The sequence below is a fragment of the Adiantum capillus-veneris genome, chromosome 2, assembly GCF_014529385.1.
Source record: "Adiantum capillus-veneris isolate H3 chromosome 2, ASM1452938v2, whole genome shotgun sequence".
NCBI lineage: Eukaryota > Viridiplantae > Streptophyta > Polypodiopsida > Polypodiales > Pteridaceae > Adiantum > Adiantum capillus-veneris.
The window spans coordinates 124039445-124062887 of NC_140932.1; positions in this window are offsets into that span (position 1 = coordinate 124039445).

Consider the following 23443-nt stretch of genomic DNA (forward strand, 5'->3'; position numbering starts at 1 on the left):
GGCCACACGATGTGGACCTCCACACTCATAGCATTGAAGAGGTTGTCTCTTGGCAGTGTAATTGATATTTTGGCCTCTTGCAGCAAGAGCATCTACTTGATAGACAAGTTTGACTTGTCCCCAATAGTCCTCCATGTAGTATTGTGGACTTTCTTCCAGCGCATCAATCCCATAGGCAATATTAGGGTCTATATCTTCCTCATAGCCTTCCAAGCAAGCAATAGATGACTCACAACCCACTTGTGGATTTAGCACTGGAGGTGGTAAGGGTGTTGTTTGAACAAAATTTTGGGCCCTAGGGACCATGTGTTGTGACATTTGTTCAAGAGGTGGGGCCGGTATCAGTGCAGGCACTCAAGGTGTGTCTGTCCATGCTAAAGTGGTCTATTGGCCATCACCCGCTTAAATTCTATGCAATCTTTAGCTTGATGACCATACCTCCCACAAGCATTGCAATTCCCATTAAATTTTACTCTAAAAGTAGAGCATTCATTGGTACTATGCGGACCATAGCATACTGAGCGCCATTGTTGCTCCCTTCTTGGATACATATGATTGTTTTGCGGAGCAGGATTGTCTCTAAGACTCTCTTGAATGGCCTTGGTGAGATCTGCTAAAGTCATCTCAGATATCTTTGGCTCCGTAGCTATAGGCTTTAGGGTCATTGGCTAATGCCCCGATTCTTGCAAGCTAGTAGACTTAGGCTCAACAGACACTCTTTCTCCTTGAATCATTAAATTATCCTCCAATTGATCGCATTGGTGGTGACTCCTTCCCAAGTGGTGATACCTCTAATTACAAGGCCATTGTAGATATCCTCATTTTGCAATCCCCTAATGAATCTATCAAGCAATTGATTATTATTGAAGTGCTCATTTGGATTACAACAAGAATTCAAATGCTTCAAGCGACTAATAAAGTCTCTCACCGACTCTCTTTCCTCTCTTGGGCTTTTTGGAGCTGAGAGGCTACACCCCAAGGCACTTCCTCTTGTATGTATTTTTTCAAGAACAATCTCCTAAGAGTAGGGTAGATCGTTTTTTCTTCCACCCTTAGGGTTCTATACCAATCCCCAGCCTTCCCACTTAAGGTTAGGCTTAAAGTATTACTCTTATGCAGGTCTTTGTATTCTCCTAGAGAATTGTATATTTGTTCAAACACTTCGATATGCTTTCTTACATCCCCGTCTCCACTAAATTTTTATGTGAGCTTGGCTATTTGTATTGACTTACTCTAGGCTCTCTATCAGGTGTGTTACGCATATTCTCAGCAATAGATCGACCGATGCTTTAAGCAAATGCTACCAAATCTCCTAAATAAGCAAGTATAGTGGCCGCATGTGCAAGTTCTCCTGGAACTACATGTGGGATGGGAGTTGGACTTGGCCTTTACATGCGCGCGGCCCTCGAGTCCCATATCTCGTATGATGGTTTACCGCGTGGTGGTCCAAAGTTCATAGGTGTGGCCCTAGGCATAGCCAATATTGGATACGACATGTTATTGCTAAATGATATGGCCCCACTTGAATAAGAGCTCAGATAATGCCATTGTGGAGTGTGAGCCCTTGGCATAATTGGGGGTGTGGGAGCTATGTGGCCATGAGGTGCGACATGTACATAGGCTTGATGCATACCTATAGGTATTGTTGGGGGCATTGTGCTACTAGGTAGCGGTGTAGTGCTAACAAACAAGGTCCAAGGTGTACTTTTTTACTCATCACCGGAGTAGGTATCGTAGCCATAGTGTCTCCAAGAGACAGATGAGCTAGATTTAGAAAAATAAAACTACTACTTGTGGGTTCATACTGTATCAAAACTCCAGGAGACACAATATATGAAGGGTCCATTGGACTCACTGAAGGAGTTTCCATCTGTGATAGTGTCGGTTGTCTCGCCTTGCCCGTATCCAAGAATCTCATAAGGCCCGTTGAAGGAATGTTAATCCCTTGGTTTTGCCTCTCCGATTGGATGATGCTATGGATGACATTGCAAACCATCTGTTGTTGCTCCTCTAGACGTGTGGCACTAGAAGTAGATTGTGCAACTTCTAACCAACCTATATGGTATGTGTAACCCGTGTATAGGTCAGTCAAGGTTTTAGTTTGTAGGTTTATTAAAACCCTATATTCCCAGTGATAATCAACTAAATGATGAACAAATTTTCATGCCTACTCAAAATATCTTGAAGCTCCAACCTTCTAAAATTTTAGAGTCTCAAGAGAAGATTCTTTGAAATAGAGCTCTCATGCCAGGACTATCCTGAAGAAGATGCAACATGGGAAGATGAAGCCACCCTAAAGAAGGACTACCCTCACTTTTTCTCGAGATGAGGACATCTTGAACCCCTATGTTGGGGAGATTGTAATGTACCCAACATTTTTTAATAAAAATTATTTCATTTACTTTGCAAAAATGTTTAAGGTTCACATTCTATTAAGTCATAGAGCGTTCTAACAAAACGCTCGAATCAAAAATCGGACTCTGGAACTATTAATTATGGCTCTTATTCATTTGGAAAGAATAGATTGATATAGAAAACTTAAGCCTCAAGACTAAATTTAAAGATAAGAGTTGGCCCCTAGGAAAGAAGGACTATTTTTAGAAAAGGAAGAGTATTTTTAAAAGAGAAGGAGTATTTGCTTTTTGCTATTCTTAGCTTTTGATTTTTGCCTTGAGAGCCTATATAAAGACCCCTCTCCCTTCACTTTCAAGACACACACAGAAGTTATCAGAAGCAGAAGCTCTCTTGCCTTGATGTTGGAGTTACCTTCTCCTCCTCAACCTCTCTCCCTCAAGCTCTCACCCTCATTCCATCTCCATCTTCAACTTCTTCTCTACCATCGGCATACTGCCCCTCAAATTCTTGAGTTCTCTTTCTCTCTTTTCCCCTTTTCTTTTGCGATGCGATGGCCTCAAAGCGAGTGACTCAAAGCTCAAAGGACTCTCCACCTCAAAGAAAGGTGCAAAGGAAGGCACCTACTCCAAACGTAGCTCAAGTGGAGGTATCGATTGTGGAAGAAGTCAAAGCCATCCAACCTTAACCACGAGAGGTAGTCAAACGCGTCGCTAATCCAATAAGATGGATTTATAATTATGCATTGTTAGACATGATGACCGATAAGTCAAGCCTCCCTTAAACTATCCAAGAAAAGTGATTATATCACAAGAAATAGGCACATGATTTCATAGAGTAGTGAAGGAATTGTTTGATTAATGGTTACCGTTTGATAAACTATCTCTGTTTGATATTAGATGTTAGTTAATCATGTTTGAGAAATCATTTAAAGAAAATGATTGCTGAAAGAATATCTTGTTTCCAAATAGAACTCGCGAGGTGATTGCGTGGTTAGCAGAGAATAAGCTGAGGTTATCAGCTCTCTTTTTGTTTCTTATGGTTAGCAAGATGCCTTGCGATTAACAGGATGCCTTGCAGTTAGTAGGATGCTCCCTTGCGGTTAGCGACTAGGGAGGTTTGTGCATTTCACGGTTAATGAATAACTAAATCCTTGTAAAAGGCTCTGTTGGTTAGACAGAGAAAGTAAGCAGGTAGCGGTAAACTCTTAAGCATAATTAAACGATTCACTTTTTGTTGAATTATAGGATTGTCTTCATTAGACCATGTTTGAGAAAGAATTGTTTGGTGATGTTTGAAGGGTTGTATGAAAGAATCTGTGGCCAGAGTTAATAAAGGAACACTGTTTGTATATGTAAAACAATGTAGTAGTAATTAAAAAACAAGAAGAACGGATGAGTGCGGTGTGGAAAGTGGGAGACTAGTATCCTAACAGATCTATGTCTACGGACATGTGGACCCCGATTAGTTGGGTACTTTTCACAAGATTACTAGTTAGTTTAGACTATGTCTCATATCATATTTGGGTTTATGAATGGCGGCCGTGCCTTTTAAATGTGGGAAAAAAGGTATTGTTTATGAGTTCCAAATATGTCAATGGGATTTCATCTTTATGTTAGGAACTAGCTTTCATTAGAATCCTTGATATATTGACCTGGCTTATGGTGTATGACCCTTACAACCACAAACATGATGGATAGAGGACTTCCTCTCGTCTGTTGATTGTATCTCTACTCTATGGAAACGGAGTAGGTTGTTGTCAACGGAAACTGAGAACAAAGGAAGGCCATCTATCAAGTCGTCCCAATCTTCTCGGGGTTGGGGACCTCACAGCTATTCTCTCCACTTTGTGCTCTGACTTTAGGGATTCTTCCTTCAATCCATGGTGGTGGTCATTTTCTTTAATCATGAGCTTATATGCATGTCCCATAGGTTGTCAAGATTTGCCCCGGAGTTGATTTGTAGTCGTAGGTCAAAAATGATGTTTTGTGCACCTTCGGGCCAATATCTATTGCCTTGTTTTTGAAGGGCTTTTTGTTGGCTATTTCTCTTGAAAAGAAGATCTTAGAGAAGTTGAGTTCATTCTTTGATTTTTTCCTCTGTCATCAAAGAGAAAATGCCTAGGGAAAATTGTTATGTTTACAAGCTTTGTTTATAAAGCCTATTCACCACAAGCCCATCTTTTAGAAGTGTTTGATGCACTTGATAATCAATGCTTGTGAAAAAAAAAAGCATGGAAATTCACCTACATCGTGTGCGATTCTTTTGATGGATGATTACCACTATGTGCAAGGGTCCATATGCATGACCAAAATTGTCATTGAAAAAAGAAAGCAGGGCTCCATCAATCCACAGAGGAGGCCACTACCACTCATCAAGATCTCAGTCTAACTCAACAAGGGGCTTTCCTTGCCATATCCACAATCTCCAAAGAGGTGCCTCCTCTATAGAAAACAGGGTCAACACAAGAGCACCTCTCTAAATAGCCTACCACTCTAACCGTCTATCAATCAGCATCAACCTACTAATTGAGTGAAACCTCACCTTGGAATGATGTGGTGGCCATGATGGCCAATCCATGCAATGCCAAACACTAGAGTCCCTTGTTGTGCAACAATTAGCTCCCTTGAGTGAGGGTCGAAAAACATCAAGCAACCCTGATGAGAAGGTAAGAGAGCACTTACACAAACTAAGTAAATTTTTTTTGCTACGACAGGGCTAACCAAGCATAAGTAGTTTGAGCCACTATTTGCAAAAAAGTGCGTCTAGTGTGTCTTTAGGTAGCTAAAATTGAAAATTCCCACCTAGATTTTGAGCTTGCTTTGAAGAAAAATAATCACACGCATGAGAATGTTCTTGTTAGGGATTAAAAAATATTCTTTTGCAATTATCACATCATGTGGGATGTTTTATTAAGAAAAAAAAAGATACAAGAAAGCCCATGCAAAGAAATTTTGCCATGAGACCATAGATACTAGAGTTCTTTGCCTTTTACAGCAGCGAGCTAATAACCCATACAGTGGCCCATGTTAGGGATAAATCTTAAGAGAAATGAATTTATTAGGGAAGCTTAATGTGCTTTGTAGCATCGTAGAAAGTCTACCACACATGTGATTCCACTGTCATTGTGGCATATACACATGATGAAAAGAGGGTCATACTAAAAATAGGTAGTAAAAAATTCTTTTGGTATCATGCTCGATTTTACTAAAATTTTCATTAGAAGAAGCATTTCAATGGCCACATTTTCCACTTTCTTATGAGCCTCTTTAATCTTGAGCTTAGCTAATGTATTGCTTAATGATGTGCTTATTTTCATTTTAGTAACTTCATTGCAACTTCCTCTTGTCCTTATGACTAGACTTCTCATGCCTATTTTTGTTTGATGACGAAGCAATTGAAGGCTTGCTACTCCATGCAGCATTAGGTGGCAATGTTAGACATTAGGCAAAATTTGGACTCACAAAGGGGCCCTTTAAGGAGTTTGACTTTACCTCTCTCTACCAAAACGGGTGCATGGATAATTTTTTGCAAACAAACTCCAAAGTTGGCCGAGGTTTGACAGTTAGAATGTCCTCTTCAAGCTCTATCTACTGATATATAGCACGCCATGAGATTCCTTATATTTTAGAAGATTCTTTTTTTTACTCACTTAGATTTCGACAGAGTTGTCACATCATAGGTGATTCAAAAAAAGAATCTTCTAAAATATGAGGAATCTCATGGCGTGCTATATATCAATAGATAGAGCTTGAAGAGGACATTCTAACTGTCGAACCTCCGCCAACTTTGGATTTTGTTTGCAAAAATTTATCCATGCGCCCGTTTTGGTGGAGAGAGAAACTCCTTAAAGGGCCCCTTTGTGAGTCCAAATTTTGCCTAATGATTCTTTATTGACAATCAAAATTGCTTGCTACAATGTCTCATAGCAATATGGAAAAGAACCTTTGTCTCATAGCCCTAATTTTTGCTACATTATCTCATAGCAATCTGGAAAATAGACCATCAAAATTTTTAAAGTTAAGTATGTAATCTATCACAAGTCTCCAAGCTGAGGAGAAAGATTGATAAGAATCTAGCAATATATGAAGAACTATTTGCACGAGAACTGTAAAAATGACATTACCAACAATTATTAATTTATCCTTGAAATCTTAATCTCCATAAGCCTCCTCTTGGATAGTTTTTTATTCTACCTCTTTTTAGATATAAGAAATGTTTTTCTCATGATACCATGCCAACAAAGAAGCTTCAATATCCCATCGAGGTGGAACACTTAGCTGAGAGTGCAATCAATGCATGAGCCCAACACATCTCTAGCACCTCAATTTGCTTGCTCAACATCGTGTAAAAAACAATAAAACTATTAGAACTTGCACCATCATCCACAGTCCTTGTATCCACAGATCCAATCATACATCATTACATATTTCAAAAAACATTTGCACATTTGCAACAAAAACATGTTGGATCCTATAGCCACACACTAAGAAATTGTCCCCATCTAATTTTCCTCAAAAGGCATGGCTAGTGATTCCAATTGATGCAAAATTTATTCCTCTCAATTTTTTTCTCAAAAGAAAATATGAGAAATAATCATTGTTGTCAGCCATAGTCATAGCAGTTGTCCCCATCCAGTTTTCCTTAGAAGACAATGATTGCAAAATTTATTCCTCTCCAATTTTTTCCTCAAAAGAAAATATGAAAAATAAATTGTTGTCAACCTTAGCCGATGACTAAGCTTGATGCAAAATTTTTCTATATAGAGGAAAGGTTGTACAAAATCAAAGTGTCTAGACTACAAAATACATGTTTTGTAGAGAAAATATTGTGCATGTTAGACTAGTGTTTATAGGGAGTAGTGTTATTGAATATTCTACTATAAGATGAGGGTTTCCCCCAATGATGGGCCTATGTACAAGCCAAGGGAAAAAACCTCCTAGCCCCAGTGGTCCTAAGTGTATTCACATGCATCCGTACCATACTATGGTAACACATGACCACCATATCCTGGTAGCAAGGATAAAAAATGCCATATGTTGGCCATTCTCTCTCTCTCTCTCTCTCTCTCTCTCTCTCTCTCTCTCTCTCTCTCTCTCTCTCTCTCTCTCTCTCTCTCTCTCTCTCTCTCTCTCTCTCTCTCTGTGTGTGTGTGTGTGTGTGTGTGTGTGTGTGTGTGTGTGGGGGGGGGGGGGGGGGGGGGGGGGGGGGGGGGATTCTTTCAAATTACAGTATAATATAAACAATATAATATAAACACCAAAGGATTCTTTCAAATTACAAAAGACTCTAGAAACTATGTCAGTGAAAAGGAGGTATAATTGTCATTCATAGTACAGAACAGACTTTATACATAAATACAAGAAGAGTTAAGAGCCTAAAGGTATAAAAATCCATCATCTTCAATGCAAGGAACATTGAAAATTATAGCTGAGAAGGTAACCCTCACCTGCATCCATGGAAACAACACAACTTTCAGTAAGCATTGGTACCGTATGCAGGTGATGCATGGGTATCCCACATGTTATAGATGTCATGCAACTTAACTGCTTTCAAAGAAAAATAATAAGAAAGGTAAATCTAGCTATATATTTAGAGATGGTTTCAAATTACAAGGTTGACGACCAACTGGAGCCCCTTGTGCTTTACAAGCTCTCATGAGATAAGGCCAGAGACGAGTTTTTTTAGGCAATTTAGCCTCAAAGTGGGCCACATATTCCTATTTCTTGCCTTTCCAAAGTTTGGCATTAATTGCTGCTATTTTTTCAAGGTCAGTGATAGTACTCATACATGCAGCCAATCTATATCTTGGAGTCACCTGTAACATAAAGAGACATTAGTAAATAATCCCAACACCATTTAGTCGGAGTCGGAGACCGTATGTAAGGTAGTAAGGGTTAAACTCTATATTCATTATTTGCTGAAAAAAGCCAGGGATGTGTGCCAAAAATGCCCCCATATCCTCTATGTAATACGAGACCATATACGGACTTATAAGCAGCTTAATTTACAACCAAAATCACCATAATTCACAACCCATCCTAACCATAACCATATTTGGCCACCATCCATTATAACCAACCAGTCATTCGGCGCATTTAATTAGTTATGCCCAAGAATCATAGACGCAACAGCATGGACCTTAATTGAACAAGATTGGAACCCTCGATGACCAACCAGAGTCACATTACCTTAGTATAACCACGATGGAAAAATTACCAGACCATACAGGCTGATGTCTATTACCCCACAAGTAGGTTACCCCACTATTTGGGGTCATACACAAATCAACCCCTCTATATATGTACAGTAGAATAACCACATTATTACAGGAGGCTACTTTCCTTCCATGTGAAACAGCCCAAGCTAATGACAGGACCATCTATATGCATTGATTGAACAAGCCCTAACTTGAGAAGCTCTAACATCTTTTCTTTAAGAGCACATATGTTTTTGAGTTTGTCACTTATCAAATTAAGTCCTTCTATGACATGTTTTGTAATCTTGGAAAAAAGGAAATTGGAAGCATCTGAGATCCAACAAAATTTACCTTTATGAACTCTTGAACAAATTCTATGTTTGCTATAGGCCCAAAATTTTTCTTTTGAACATACAATTTAAGTACAAAAAACGTGCATTTTTTGCATTGTTCTAACCTATGATTGATGTTTCTATGCATACACCTATTATTACCACTATAAATTCCTCTACTCTACACACTTTGGTTTTTTATTTTCATGTGCATAGAAAGATTCAAAACATGTCTCCCTAAGATAATTTGGAACATACCTATGAAGTACAAAAATTACACCGATGAAAAAATTGGCTTCCATGATGTGGCCTTTTGTATGGCATATAAACCTCTCAAGTTGGATCGTACATTTATATTTGGACCTAGGCTTGAAATGTACCATGTTAGTTGAGTGAAATTCAGCAATTTGAAGACAACATAGTATCAACTCAAAATGAATCCGATATCAGAAATCACTCCCGCATTTGTGTTGTTTGCTATTTAGGGTATAATTAGGTGCCCCAAGACTCAAGAAAGAAGAGTTACATAGTGAGAACTCCATAAACACACTCAAAATTGCCTTCTAATTACAAAGACGCTACCAAAAGATTCATCAAATTGTAAATTTCACTAGCAATCAACACAGAATTTTCAATAAATGGGCCATAGCTTCCCATACATAGGCTTTCCATTTTTTAGAATCATAACTATATATAGCACTTTAGAGGTCACTAAGTTGTGTTTTAGGGTGATCAAAAGCAGCACACAATTTTTGGCCAGATTTAGGTTTAAAAATGTTATTCAAACCCAACTCGGTGGAATCAATATCCCAAAAGATTCTAAGTTTTTTTAAGGTCATAAGCTAGCTTTGTGGATACAAAGCAGTTTAGAATTTCCTTGGCATCTCAAGCAATAATTCTAGGAAGTTCTTGAGTTAAGAGGACAAAGCTAATCTAGTGGTAAATTAATTTAATAAAGGAGAAAGCTCCTAATAAAACAAAATCTTATTGCATATTGTCTCTACTTTGCCAAATCACTAAGCACTTATACATTACAAAGAATGAATTGAATCTGATTGTAAAGTAGCCAACTTGAAGGGAAACAAGGGTGTGGCTATATTTGCATTTTTATGCAGCAGCATATATAGTGTGCCTCTCGATGAGTGGCTCAACAAACCTCATTCAATTAACAAAAAGACATCTTAATCAATGAACTCCACAAAAAATTGGTACCGGTTAGGAAAATTGGATCACAAGAGTCCAACAAGTGATTGTTGGTTTGCATGCTAATCTCAATTGTGCAGGCATGCATTTTCAAGTTCTTGTCGCTTGTCTAGGTTGTACAATACAATAGGTTAGGGTTGCAATAAGATGAAGGAATTTAAAAGCAATACATATTAAAAGACTATCCACCCCATGAGGGTGAAGCTACATCTAATTGCCTTTGCTTGGATTGAGTGGCACTAACATCGGAAACGGGGAAAGGGTAAGGGATGCTCAAATAGGATTGAGGTGGGAATGCATGACAGCACAGTGGCATTGTGAGGAAGATATTGATCTAGACAGTTCATTTACAATATGTCCTCTCAAGCTGTACAATGCAGGGTAAGTGTTGAAAATCTACTATATTGGATTTGATAGTTTAGAGAATTGTGTCTTGGAGTACTATACTAAAGGGCTACATATTTCTTTTATCAATGCTTTCTTGATATCTGGCTCTATTGAGTTCATTAATCTTAAATTTTTGCTAAACTTAGTCTTGTATTATAGTAATGGGTTGTCCCTCTAGATGAGTCTCTATGGTCACTCGTCTACATTTTGATTAATAGTAGCATCCTTCCAAAAATATGTTTACTTGCATTGGATGGTTCATTACAAGAAAAATATGAATGTTTGCTATCTCCACACTAGATGCATAATACTACCTCGCAAGACAAATGGAAGAAGTAAAAAATAATCATGTAAAAGTAATGCTTTTCCTTTTTTTGGTGGCATGCACGAGTCGGTGATGGAGACGTCATGGCTCTAACCTTACTGCGATCTTATGGTCCAATTGTGGTGGCTCTCCTTGGAGGTGCTCTGGTTTGTGGCAAGAGCTGGATTTTCGGTGGCAGCCAAGGTGAATTGCTCTAGTTATATGTTTTTCTTAAGGTTTTGTATGTTACTCCTGGTTCAGTGGTTCTTTTTTGTTTGGGCTTGCCTCCCATGTTCGGGTAGCTTTGAGTCTGGTTTGGATTAGGCCTTCATGTAAAAGGCCAGGAACTGGTTGTCGTCTGGTTGTGCTACTATGATGCCATGGCTCCTTTGGATCATGGCTTCTGATGTATTTCTTTATGCTTAATATATCTATACTACTCACCCAAAAAAAAAATCCATAGACTCCTTTCTTGAAACTTCAGCAAGAAATGAGTAGGATCAAAAAAAGCAGGAAAAATAGTAACCAAGCTACATGGCGTGTGCATAACAATGCTACACTTATAAGCCACAAGCCTAACATTTCAAAATTTACCATAAAAGTGAGTGACTTGTGAGAACATACATCATCATAGTCTTGGTTGCTTCTAGTTTGTGTAATGAGAAGAGCATGTATCTTTTGAAGAAGCACAAAAATTTGAACATTGGTCTTTTGTTATGCAATCAGAGTATAATTCTCTTATGAATAATGGTACTTGGTTTTTATGTGACCTTGTCTTTTGGTAAGCAGTTCATTAGCACAAAGATACTTATAAGCTAAAGCATAAGCCAGAGAATAGCATTGAATGCTACAAATCAAAGCTTGCTATACTATTACCAAGAAAAAGACATAGAATTTAATGAAACTTTGGCTTCTAGTTATCGTATGACAACCCTTAATGGCATTGTTTGAAATGTACTATGCTCGGCATTGAAATGGAATTTCTAAGCGGTGACTTGCATGAGGGGACATATGTTGCATAGCATCCTAGAATTTTTTAGAAGACCCAAGAAAGCATAGTGTAAGTTGCATTTAGTATTGTATGGGTTGAACCAATCACCCTATGCTTAGTATGAAAAAATATGTGAATATTTAATTGCAAATCTAGAAAACCCTCTTTACGTAAAACACAAGGTTAATGTACTTTTGACCATAGTTTGCTATGTGGGATGTTATGGTAATCACTAGACCGAATGAGACTTACATAACTAGTTTTAAGAATGATCTGAGTTCAATCTTTGCAATGCTAGATTTGCCCCTACTTGCATCAATTTGGGGCACAATTCAAGCAATTCAATGGAGGTATTGCCTTATGTGGCACAAAATATAGTCAAACATTGTTGCATAGCTTTGGCCTTAAGACGACAAACTTGTGGTTGCACCTATGGAAACCATTGTTTAATACTTAGTGCTAGTATTAGGAAATCTAGGACTAAGAGCATCCTTCCAAAAATATGGTTACTTGCATTGTGGTGTTCCATGTGTGCATTTCAAGGCTTGACTTCTTTCTGTATTTTCTTCAATGTCATAGGTGAACAAATCTATGCATAGTCTATGCTCAAAGCATTGCAATATTTTAATTATTATCTCTATATGTCACTAGGCTATGTAGTTTCTTAATCCAGCTTGCATTTTGAGTCCTAGCTTTATGTTTGTAATGCATAGATGACAAAATTGGTGCATACTCTAGATTCAAATCATAGACAGGCTTGCATTTTAAGTCCTAGCTTTATGTTTGTAATGCATAGATGACAAAATTGATGCATAATCTAGATTCAAATCATAGACAGGCTGATCTTTCACTACCTCAATGGCACTATGTACCTTGGATAGTTTTATCCCCAAAGGGCATCATTGTCAACAAATTTACTTACTTTTTCAAATTCCAACTACATCGTCGCATAGTTCGGGTGTAAAGCATTGATAGGTAGTTAAATGGATCTTTTGTTACCTCATCAACAATATGCACGTTGAGTTGTTTTATCCCAATGGGTGCATCTCTTCATTCCTAGATTCACTTGCTTTTTTGAATCTAAATTGGGCTAATTATTTTAACATGCAAGTGTCCATTGTTGATTTTTCACGACACTTCGCATTCCACATATATCTTGTTTGAGTTACAAACTACTACTATGGCCACTAGGTGACCTTGAGTACACACAACAACCATAGCTTGCAAGAAGGAACCTTCTTTAGCTACTTCTAGTTATATGCATGAGGATGAATTGGCATTTGCAACTATAGTCGATTGTGTTGCCATAGATGCCTTCATGTTGAGTTTGGTGTTGGACAACTTGTTGCTAACACTACTTTGACTATAATTGATTGTGTTGCCATATATGCCTTCCTATTGAGTTTCGTGTTGGACAACTTGTTCCTAACACTACTTTGACAAATGAGCACAACCCTATGTTTCATGATTTTGAAAAGCACAAAAAGGTCCATCACCACTCTATCATGAGTCTCTTAATTGAGAGATCCACTTGAGACACATGCCAACTTGGGACAACCTTGTTGATCTACTCACAGAGGCATTGCCCAATTGTGACATTCTAAAAGCTTTTATATTACCTATGGGCATGCTACCTTTTGCGGATTGATCTATTAGGGCGTGGAATTTTCCTATTCATGATGCCAACTATTCACCACATCACTATAGTGGAAACTTATTATTTCTATAGCAACGTGGGTGAATACACCTAGGACAAATTGGACACTCTTTTCCATCATGGGAAATAACTTTCCCTTGTGCATTGTATACATGCCCTTCATTGTATGGAACTTGCTACCATATTATGATAGTGATGTAGATGAACACATCTAGGACCATTTGGATGCTCCTTTACTCACATAATGTGAATATGCTCTTTATTGTAAGGAAAGAACATCTTTGTACACATACTACTCAATGCATAGTGTTGTGTTCTATGGAGGTTCTTCTCTTTTTGTTTACTTTGTTTGTGTTTGAAAATTGTGACCAAATTTGCAAAGTCAGTCTTTGGACACAAAAATGAAGACCATTTGACCAAAAATTGTCCAAACTTGATGAAACTTGGCTAGAGACCTTAAGTTGAGGTGCTTAACAAATCTGTGTCAAGATTGGAACAAAAACTTGCAAAAAACTAGCTAGAGTAAATAATCGCGATTACTTACATCTGCTTAAAAATTTGACAATCTTGCATTTTTTAGCATACCACAAGGTCAAGCATATCAAGTAGACCACACGAATCAATTTTGGTGAAATTTTGATCACAAAAGTGAGACTTAAGCCAGATTCTTGAAATCAGAGTCTGCGGACATGAAACAGTTAATAAACTTGAACAGATTTTGTCCAAACTTGTTGAAACTTGTCCAAGAACCTTAACAGGTTGTATACTTGGCAAACCAACTCAAAAAGTGCAAAAAACTGACAAAAGTAAATAATCGCGATTATTTACTACTGTTACAGAGAGATACCATTTTTTACTTTTGAACTTGTATAGTGTTAGACCAGCATAATATAAAGCCACCGGGCAATTTTGGGTTCAATCGGATCCAAATTGGTACATGTTCACTCACTTTCCAGGTTGCACATTAATCCCTTGATTTTTGCCAAAGTCGAGTCTGAAAATCTCAACTGCTGACTAAAATAGCTCGAATTGAAGTAATACACATAGACCAATCACAATAGTTAGCAAAAACTACACGCTCTTCATGATAGAATAGCTAACTTGATCAAAATTGATACAGGAATTAGGTTGCAGACGAGGAATCGGCAGCTTGACAGAAGTTGCAATCAAGTCAAGTTTTTTGGAAGAAATTGACAACAAGTCAATCCAACGGTAAGTACTCTATCCACGGCTTCACAAGTCTTTATGAACCTTAGATCTGGTCGTGTACTAGAAAATCATGGCATATTTGGAGAAACCTCCAGTACAGTATCCACCGAAGAAAGCGTGAATCAAGGCAATCCCTTGCACACTATCCTTGAATAAGTCTCAGACACCTTTTCAGATTCAACATCTGAAATGTGGTCCTATTCAACTCACTCACAGACCAGAACAACAGTGCGCTATAAGCATATACTCTCTTTTTATAAGACTAATCGCCATGGAGCTCAGGTTTACCTAGATCCTAACGAAGAGTATGCTATTCGCATTGATGACCATGGTATTGAGTTCGAAGAAGAGATCATGGCAAGAAAACAAGGGAAAATGTACATGGATAGAAATGGAACTCAGTATTTACAAGTCGAAAACCTTGACGTGATAGACAAATGGGGGTTAGAAGTAAATACCATTATTCCAGATATGGCAGCTAAAGAAGGATCACCAACTTTAAAATTTGAGAGATACGATCAAGTTGATTTGAAGCCTTTGAAACGGCTTAGTACTGATAATCCTAGGATCGGAATCTATTTTTGGGAGGATAGAAATGTAAAAGATCTTCTGTGGACTTCGCATGGAAAATCAGGACAACTAACACCCATGAAGATCATCTATATCTTCAAGATCAAGGATAAGGGATCAACAGATCTACCAACCTATCTGTTTAGGGATTGTTATAACAACAACTTTGTTATGATGACTCCAGAGGAGGTGGAACAAACCAAATATCAAGGGTATTCAATAAGGGATTGGATATTGGGCCAAGGACCAAAAATTATTCCAAGAGATGAACACCGTGAGAGATCTTCTAAGAGTAATGTTAAGAAACCAGAAATCACCTCATCACGAAGAAAACCGGGTAACACTAAGGCCAGTCCAGGGCTACATGAGTCACTATTTTCAACAGACTGGTTTGAAGGACTCGGAACAGAACCAACTGCCAGGAGACCGGGAGTTGAACCAGATAGACGTGCCAGACCAGTTGATTTTCAAAAATGGGTCAGAAAATACAGTGGATAAGGGGATCTATACGACCACTTAGCAAGCTTTAAGCAAGTGCTAAGAGCAGAACGCATATTCAATTTCCATACTCAATTTGAGGGATTTGGAATGACATTAGAAGGAAAAGCATTAACGTGGTCCCAAAACATTTCACCAAGGTCAATCATGGACTTGAACACATTATCTCAAGGATTTGTAGCTGCTTATTTCAAATCGGGGATCAAACACAGTACGATAGCTCAAATCTACAGCTTTAAGCAAAAACAAGGTGAGTCTATTAGGGATTGTGCAACTCGAACGAAACAATGCATTGCCAGATGCCTAGAGCTAGAGATACCTGCAGAAGAACGACTCGTATCATTATTTCTAGAGAGACTGCTAAACAAAGAATTTCATGTTATACTGTATAGCAAGAAGCATACAACTACAGTAATAGTCCATCTATAGTAATGGTAGAAGGAGATTGGTATAATTCACATCCACCACCAATGGAAGAACCTATGACTTATGCTCCACCAGAGCTTGCACCAATGTATTATGTGGCTAATCAAGGTGTTAGACCTCCTATGGTAAGACCCATAATTAAGCCAAGAATGAGAACCTGTCATAATTGTGGTGCAGATGATCATTGGAAAAATGAATGTCCAGAGCCTGATAAGAACCTTAAGCCAGTTGAAGCTTATTGTATACAATGTTGCAAAAAGGGAGGACACTTCCCAGAAGATTGTCCTAAAAATCCTTTAAACAAGCATAAAACAGTAGCAAACGTAGTCTATTTGATACCTAGTAGCTCATCTGAGAGTGAACGGACTGTTCCAATCAAGGTAATCACCAGAGCCCAAGCTAAGAAAAAGAAACATAACTCCTCTAATGATTCGGAGAATACAAAAATTGTCTCTCAAAAGACCAAAAGAAGCAGAAGCAAAAGGTATGAGATGAGAAAATAGAAACAACGTGCTGAAATTGAGGAGAAAGCAAAACAACTATTCCAGGAAAAGGTGAAAGAAACTGGAAGCAAAATCAAGGAAACCACCGTGAAATTTGGAGGATCAATTTTGGTTGATAAAATTTTGAGCCTATTAATGTAGCCTTGGAAGTCTACCAAGCAAGACTTAAAGCAGGCCAAAACATGGAAAACAAATGGAAAAACTATCCTTCTCCAGACATGGAAGCAGCTAAGCTTAAAGCTTATCAAAATTTGGTAAGAATCACGGAAAAAATGCTGGAAAAACAAAAACCCAAGCTCGAAAGTATGGCAAAAAACCTGAGGAGCTTGTGGTAAGAGCTAATCAACAAAAATCCAAAGTGGTGGTAGAACCCTACCTTGAACCAAAAGAGCCAGAACTTATAGTGCTAGACAGCGAAGATGCCTTATACGAAATCCCATTCGTAGAAGAAGACTGGCCAGGACACTTCTGGAAAAAGTTAGAGAGATCAATGATGGGAGCCTAACTCTAAAGTCAGCTCCTATAGAGGAAATTTGGTTAGACAACCTACCTCCTGATATGGACATGGATGTACAATCCTTGTATGGAGATTGCAAATCTGAAGCTTCAGGAATTTCTAAAGCATTAACCTTGAAAACATTACCCTCTTACTTGGGAGATAACGAAGATGCATCCATAGTGTGTAAGACCACTCAAGTAGACAACATTCATTCAATCATGTCTACACCCATCCAATACACTCTTACTTTGGGAAAACTGTTAAAAATCAGACCATATCTATGGAATGATCTACAAGAAACTCTAGAAAAGGTGGGATAACGGGACTCATCGCAAAAATTTGGGAAGATAGAAACACGAAATGGATAACAAAGAGATTCGATCTATTCCAATGAACAAAGTTGAAGAATACTACGAAGGGAAAGAAGGAAACACAACCCTTCCAATGAAATATAATGACATAGAAACCATGGAATGCTGGATAGTGGGGCAAGCATAGCCATAGCCATAGCCACAAAAGCAGTATGGGAATCCTGGGGACAACCAGCCATTAGACAAACTCGAATGAAATTGAAATTGGATGATAGACACATTGAAAGACCCTTAGGACTGCTTGAAAAAGTGATAGTTAATTCCTGTGGGATTGAATATCAACACACTTTTACCATAGTAGAATTTGGGAAGAAACTCAATTACGAAATCATATTGGGAAGACCTTTCATGCAACAGGTACAGCTTATCTAGGTGTAATGCCTAATGCCCCGCAATGGAGCAATAAGAACTACAGGAATGGATACCCTCACACTGCCTTACATTATATAAACAACAAGGTATATGAAGACAAAATAGAAGACAATACACAGGAACAGAACACCGTCTTCTTCATTGATATGTAACAAAACATATAATTACATGAGAATGATATATTGATTGCATGAAAGATATCCACAAAGACTGGTATGCCCCCCCAAATACACCCGCTGCTCCAACGCAGATCAAGAATGATGCAAAACCCCGTACTGTCCCATGATATTCCATGAAGAACTATCCCAAAGCCGCATGAACTCCTAGTCTGCAATGTTCAAACATCCGCAGGACCGCAATGTGCGGCTTATGTCGTAACACCTGGTGTTAACCCTAACGGCACACGGACACCCTATGATCTATAAACGTTGTATTATTTAGAGTCAGGTACCGGGCTTGTCGGACCAATAGGAAAAGGGTAAGAGTGATCGCCGATGAGAGGCGCACTCTAACTGGGACATTCAAGGGATTAGTTGGCTAAGCATGGGCGCCCAAGTGTGAATGGGGTGAGCTCATATAAAAGCCAGCTAAACCTAATTTTTACTCATTCTCTCATTTGTGCAATAGAAGAGTGCTCTTGCTCCATCTCCATCTCCATCTTCTTCTTCTTCACCTCCTTGTGTGTGTGTGTGTGTGTGTGTGTGTGTGAGAGAGAGAGAGAGAGAGGGAGAGTGTGTGTGCGATCGAGCATTACGAAGGCACGACGGCGGCGAAGCGGTTGAGCGCGGCACGACTGCAGCTTCTTCTTCATCGCGGCGAGGAATCCACCACGAAGGCGAGCGTAGAGCGGTGAGTGACACACCCTTTGCTCTCTTGAGCTTGCTAGTTTAGGATTGTTGTGTGCTTGGAGCCATTTGTGGCTCGCACACGGTGTATTGGCAAGTCCCTTGCTTCGACAGTGCGGCAAGGAGCGCACATTTTGGCGCCGCTGCCGGGGAAATGCTACACTAAGCTCGGTTAAGCACTTTACGCTTTCTTGTGGTGCAATTTCTATCATAGGAAAGGCAGGGAATGAGTGTGTGTAGTTGTGTGGAGATTTCTGTTTTTTGCGTTTTCTGGTTTGCACTGCACAGTTAGCATTTCTTGCGTTTCTGCGTTTTCTGCATTTTCTGGTTTGCACTGTACAGTTCTGTCAAGTTTTAATTTTTTGCATTTTCTGTGTTTTCTGGTTTGTGCACAGTTAGACGCACAGTTAGTTAATTAAGCAGGCTAGTAATTAGGTGAGACAGAAAGTAGGTAGGTGAGGTCAACGCGCACCAAAACGCGTGCCACAAAAAAAATGAAAAAAAAATCCGAAAAATAAAAACGTGAGTGAGGGGGAGGTTAAATTTTCGAAATAAAAAACGTGAGTTTTAAAACAGACGGGTTGGTTTGTATAAAAGTTAGATTTTTTTCCGAAAAATAAAAACGTGAGTGAGGGGGAGGTTAAATTTTTGAAAATAAAAAACGTGAGTTTTAAAACGAACGGGTTGGTTTGTATAAAAGTTAGATCGGGATCATTTCCCCAAGCCCAAGCCCAAGCCCAGGCCCAGGCCTCAGTCCTCAATCTTATGATATATACTAGACTCACTCTTATATATATACCCTACCCCCTCAAGAGGGAATGAGAGCATGTGGGACAAGTCCTCCACTCTCCTCCCTTCTCTTCCCACTTGCACCCTTAGACTTGCTATTTGGAGCCTAGTTCCCTAGCTAGGAAAAGACTGTTTCGGGCTTTTCTGGAGCAAAATAGAACCAAACGGTGGGCTGTAAAGCACAGCGCGTCCCTCCTAGCGATATGCTCGTTTCGAGCTATCACACGGCCCATTCCACGACACGCTCTAAAAAATCTAGCAAAAAAGCAAACAAAAAACACGCAAAAAACTAGTCACAAGGCCTCCTAGAGCAGCTTTTTGACACCTTAGGGTATCAAAAGCACATGCACTTACGCTCTGGGCGGGTGCTAGAACACGACCATATTGAGGGTGCCTCTGTTCATACGGACACCCATTACCCATCCACGATAGGCTCTAGACCCTCAGCGGGGACACAAGGTAGCACCACCCAAGACCCTAAAATAGCTGCTAGTGATTCCTCCTCCGACTCAGAAATCATGGAAGCATACCCTACCCAAAACACTGAGAGAGAAGGCCATGCACCTCCCGAAGCTCCACAGCCTAGTACTAGTATGTTTAGCCATTTCATGGAAACATTAGGTAGAGCTACTCGCTCGGAACCTGATGCAAATGAAGCACACGAAGGGGGTGGGGAAGTGGACTTTCCTTTCGCATCGCACGTGGACCCCACACCCCCAAAGAGTGTCTATGTGGATATCGTGCCAACTTCTTACCAAGAAGGCCCTGTTGAGCTGCCTCCTTCAGAAGTTCCCTCTAGAGTACCGTTGGTGACAAGTAAAACCACGGGGAGCAACATTGCTTCTACCTCACAAGAAACCGTTAACACGTCGACTCTAGAAGGATTGTTCATTAATGATCATTGGACATACGACCTCCACACTGAGGTGTTGACGGATCTACACTCTGGCCATGCCTACCATGTAGGATGGATAGAGATTGTACGATCCACCTCTAGTGCCACGAGCATCGAAGATCAACAGAAAATGATCTGTAATGTTATCCATGGCATTATTCAATCGGAAAGGCAAAACCGAGAGGTAAATATACTCTCAACTGGCCCCATGCGATTTCTGGATACGAGCAAGGCTCAACAGCCTACTCTATCACAAATGGAGACTCCTCTAATTCGTCCCATGGACCCATCTTACGTCATTTCACCTGGGGTCTCTATGCAATCTGAGCCTCCGAGCGACAACTTTAGCTTCCCTAACTTGGCTCAACCCTCTATTAAGGAAAAAACAGTGCTCACTCCAGGGATAAGCTTGACAGAGAATGTATCGATGACATCTACGGTTAGCGCAATGTCACTACCTAGTGTCGTAGTACCTAATATGGGGCCTCGACCGTATGTGCCTCTAGCCCCTTATGCACACATGGCCCCCACACCTCCAATTGTACCACTTGTTTATGCTCCTCGAGTGCCGCTCCCTAGCCCTTATCCGAGTGGACCTATGCCCGGTTATGTTCCATATCCTGCATCATCCACACATATGCCAAGACCGGTACCCGTCCCTCTCCCACATATGATTCCAAGAGTACCTCCACCGGCCCTGCCTCCTCACATAGGTGACTTGGCAGCGTTTGCTCAAACCATAGGTCGATCTATCGCGGAAAATATGCGTCATGCATCTGATAGAGAGCCTAGAAGTAAGGCAGTACAAATTGCCAAACTCACGCAAAAATTCAATGGGGACGAAGATGCTAGAAAACACATTGAAGTGTTTGAACAAGTATGTGATTCCTTAGGGGAACGCAACGAACTACATAAGTGCAATGCCTTAAGCTTGACATTAAGTGGGAAGGATGGAGATTGGTATAGAACCCTAAGGGTGGACGAGAAAACAATCTACCCTACCCTTCGAAGGTTGTTTCTAAAGGAGTACATACGAGAAGGTGTGCTTTGGGGTGTAGCATCTCAGCTACAGAAGGCCGAACGTAAGGAAGGAGAGTCAGTAAGGGACTTCATTAGTCGTCTAAAGCACTTAAACTCTCGCTGCCCTGTAAATGAGCGCTTCAACAATAACCAACTGCTTGATCGATTCATTCGAGGGTTGAGGAATGAAGGAATCTATAATGGACTAGTGATTAGAGGTATCACAACCTGGGAAGATGTCACTGCCAATGCAATCCAATTAGAGGACAACTTGATGATAGCAGGCATGAGGGTGTCTACTGACACGAGATCCACTAGCTCACAAGCCATTGAGTATGAACCCATGACTGCAAAGCCCATTGCCAATGAGCCAAAGGTATTTGAGACATTCTTGACAGACCTCACCAAGGCAATCCAAGAGTCTCTTAAGGATAATCGACCCCCTCAAAATAGTCACATGTATCCAAGAAGGGAGCAACAATGGTGTTCCATTTGCTTGGGTCCACATAGCACTAGTGAGTGCCCTACGTTTATAGTAAAATTTAATGGAACTTGCAACGCATGTGGTAGGTATGGTCACCAAGCTAAGGATTGTTTAATGATCAAACGTATGATGGAAAATAGACCACCTGTAGCCTGGACGGATGCGCCTCGAGCTCCTGTATTGATGCCTGCTCCACCTGTTGAGCAACTACCGCAACACATGGTCCCTAGATCTCAAAATGTTGTACAAGCTACACCGCTACCACCTCCTGTGCTAGGACCGCAGCCCCCGCATCCAAGAGTCGTCCCTATGAACCAAGTGGGTTGCGAGCCATCTAATGCTTATGCAGATGGCTGTGAGGAGGAAATAGACACTAGTATTGCCTACGGACTTGATACATTGGAAGAGTGTCCTATATACTACATGGAAGATTGTTGGGGGCAAGTCAAGCCGGTTTATCAAGCTGCTGCTCTCGCATCCAGAGGTCAAAATATCAACACCCAGGCTAGGAGGCCACCTCTTCAATGCTACGAGTGTGGTGAACCACATCGAGCAGCGGAGTGCCCTATTAGGCTGCAAAAGAATGCTGCACAGATGCAAATGAATCAAGGGAGCACGTCTGCAATGCCAATACTCACATGTAATCGTTGTGGCATAGATCACTTGATTTCCCAATGCCCCTATAACCCAAATGCGCCTAAAATCACACCCCTAAATTTGGTCGAAATTGCTAGTGTGACATCGCCAATACCACCCGTCGCACCCGCTTATGCGATTACACGGTCCATGCTTCAAGGGCCATGCCATATCCTCGAAGAGAGAGATACCGCGTCAGTTATCCAAGCAAAGAAAAAGAAGACACGAAGGAAGAGGTCACAGAATACGAGAAATTCAAAGCCAAGTTCCAAAACAAACATAGGAACAGGAGATGACCCCGTGTATATGAATGACCTCGAGGATGATTCAGATTCAATCGAGACAATGGAGACTAGAACCAATACCACAAAGGGAAAGACCAACAAAGAAAACCGTAACATGGAACCAAATGAAAACCGAATAAGAGAAAACCATAAAGAGCCTCTGAAAACACCACAAGTGTTTCCAAATCCAATCCAAGACCCCCAAGATAAACCGCAGGGGCAAAAAGGGAAGAATCGTAAAAAGAAGATTGGGACGTACCCAAACCCAGTAGACGAGATTGAGCAGATGAAACATCTAAGAGGTTTAGTGGAGGAGACTCAAAGGAAACTAGAACCAGAACCCATGCATGTCAAAATTCATGACACAGTGTTTCCCATGCAAGTTCATCCACCCCACATGAACCATAGACCGTTAGCCATATCTAGTATCATCCAAGAAGGGAGTGAGGAAGGGACATCAGAAAGTGAGCATACACCCTTCTTGTTGGAAAGGATGTTTAACGAAGGAATACCTGATCCCATTGAGGAATATGAGATTCCATCCTCACCAGTTCCTAGTCAAGGACCTACACCCTGCAAAATGCCAATGAATGTTGCCAAACTAGTGGACTTCATGT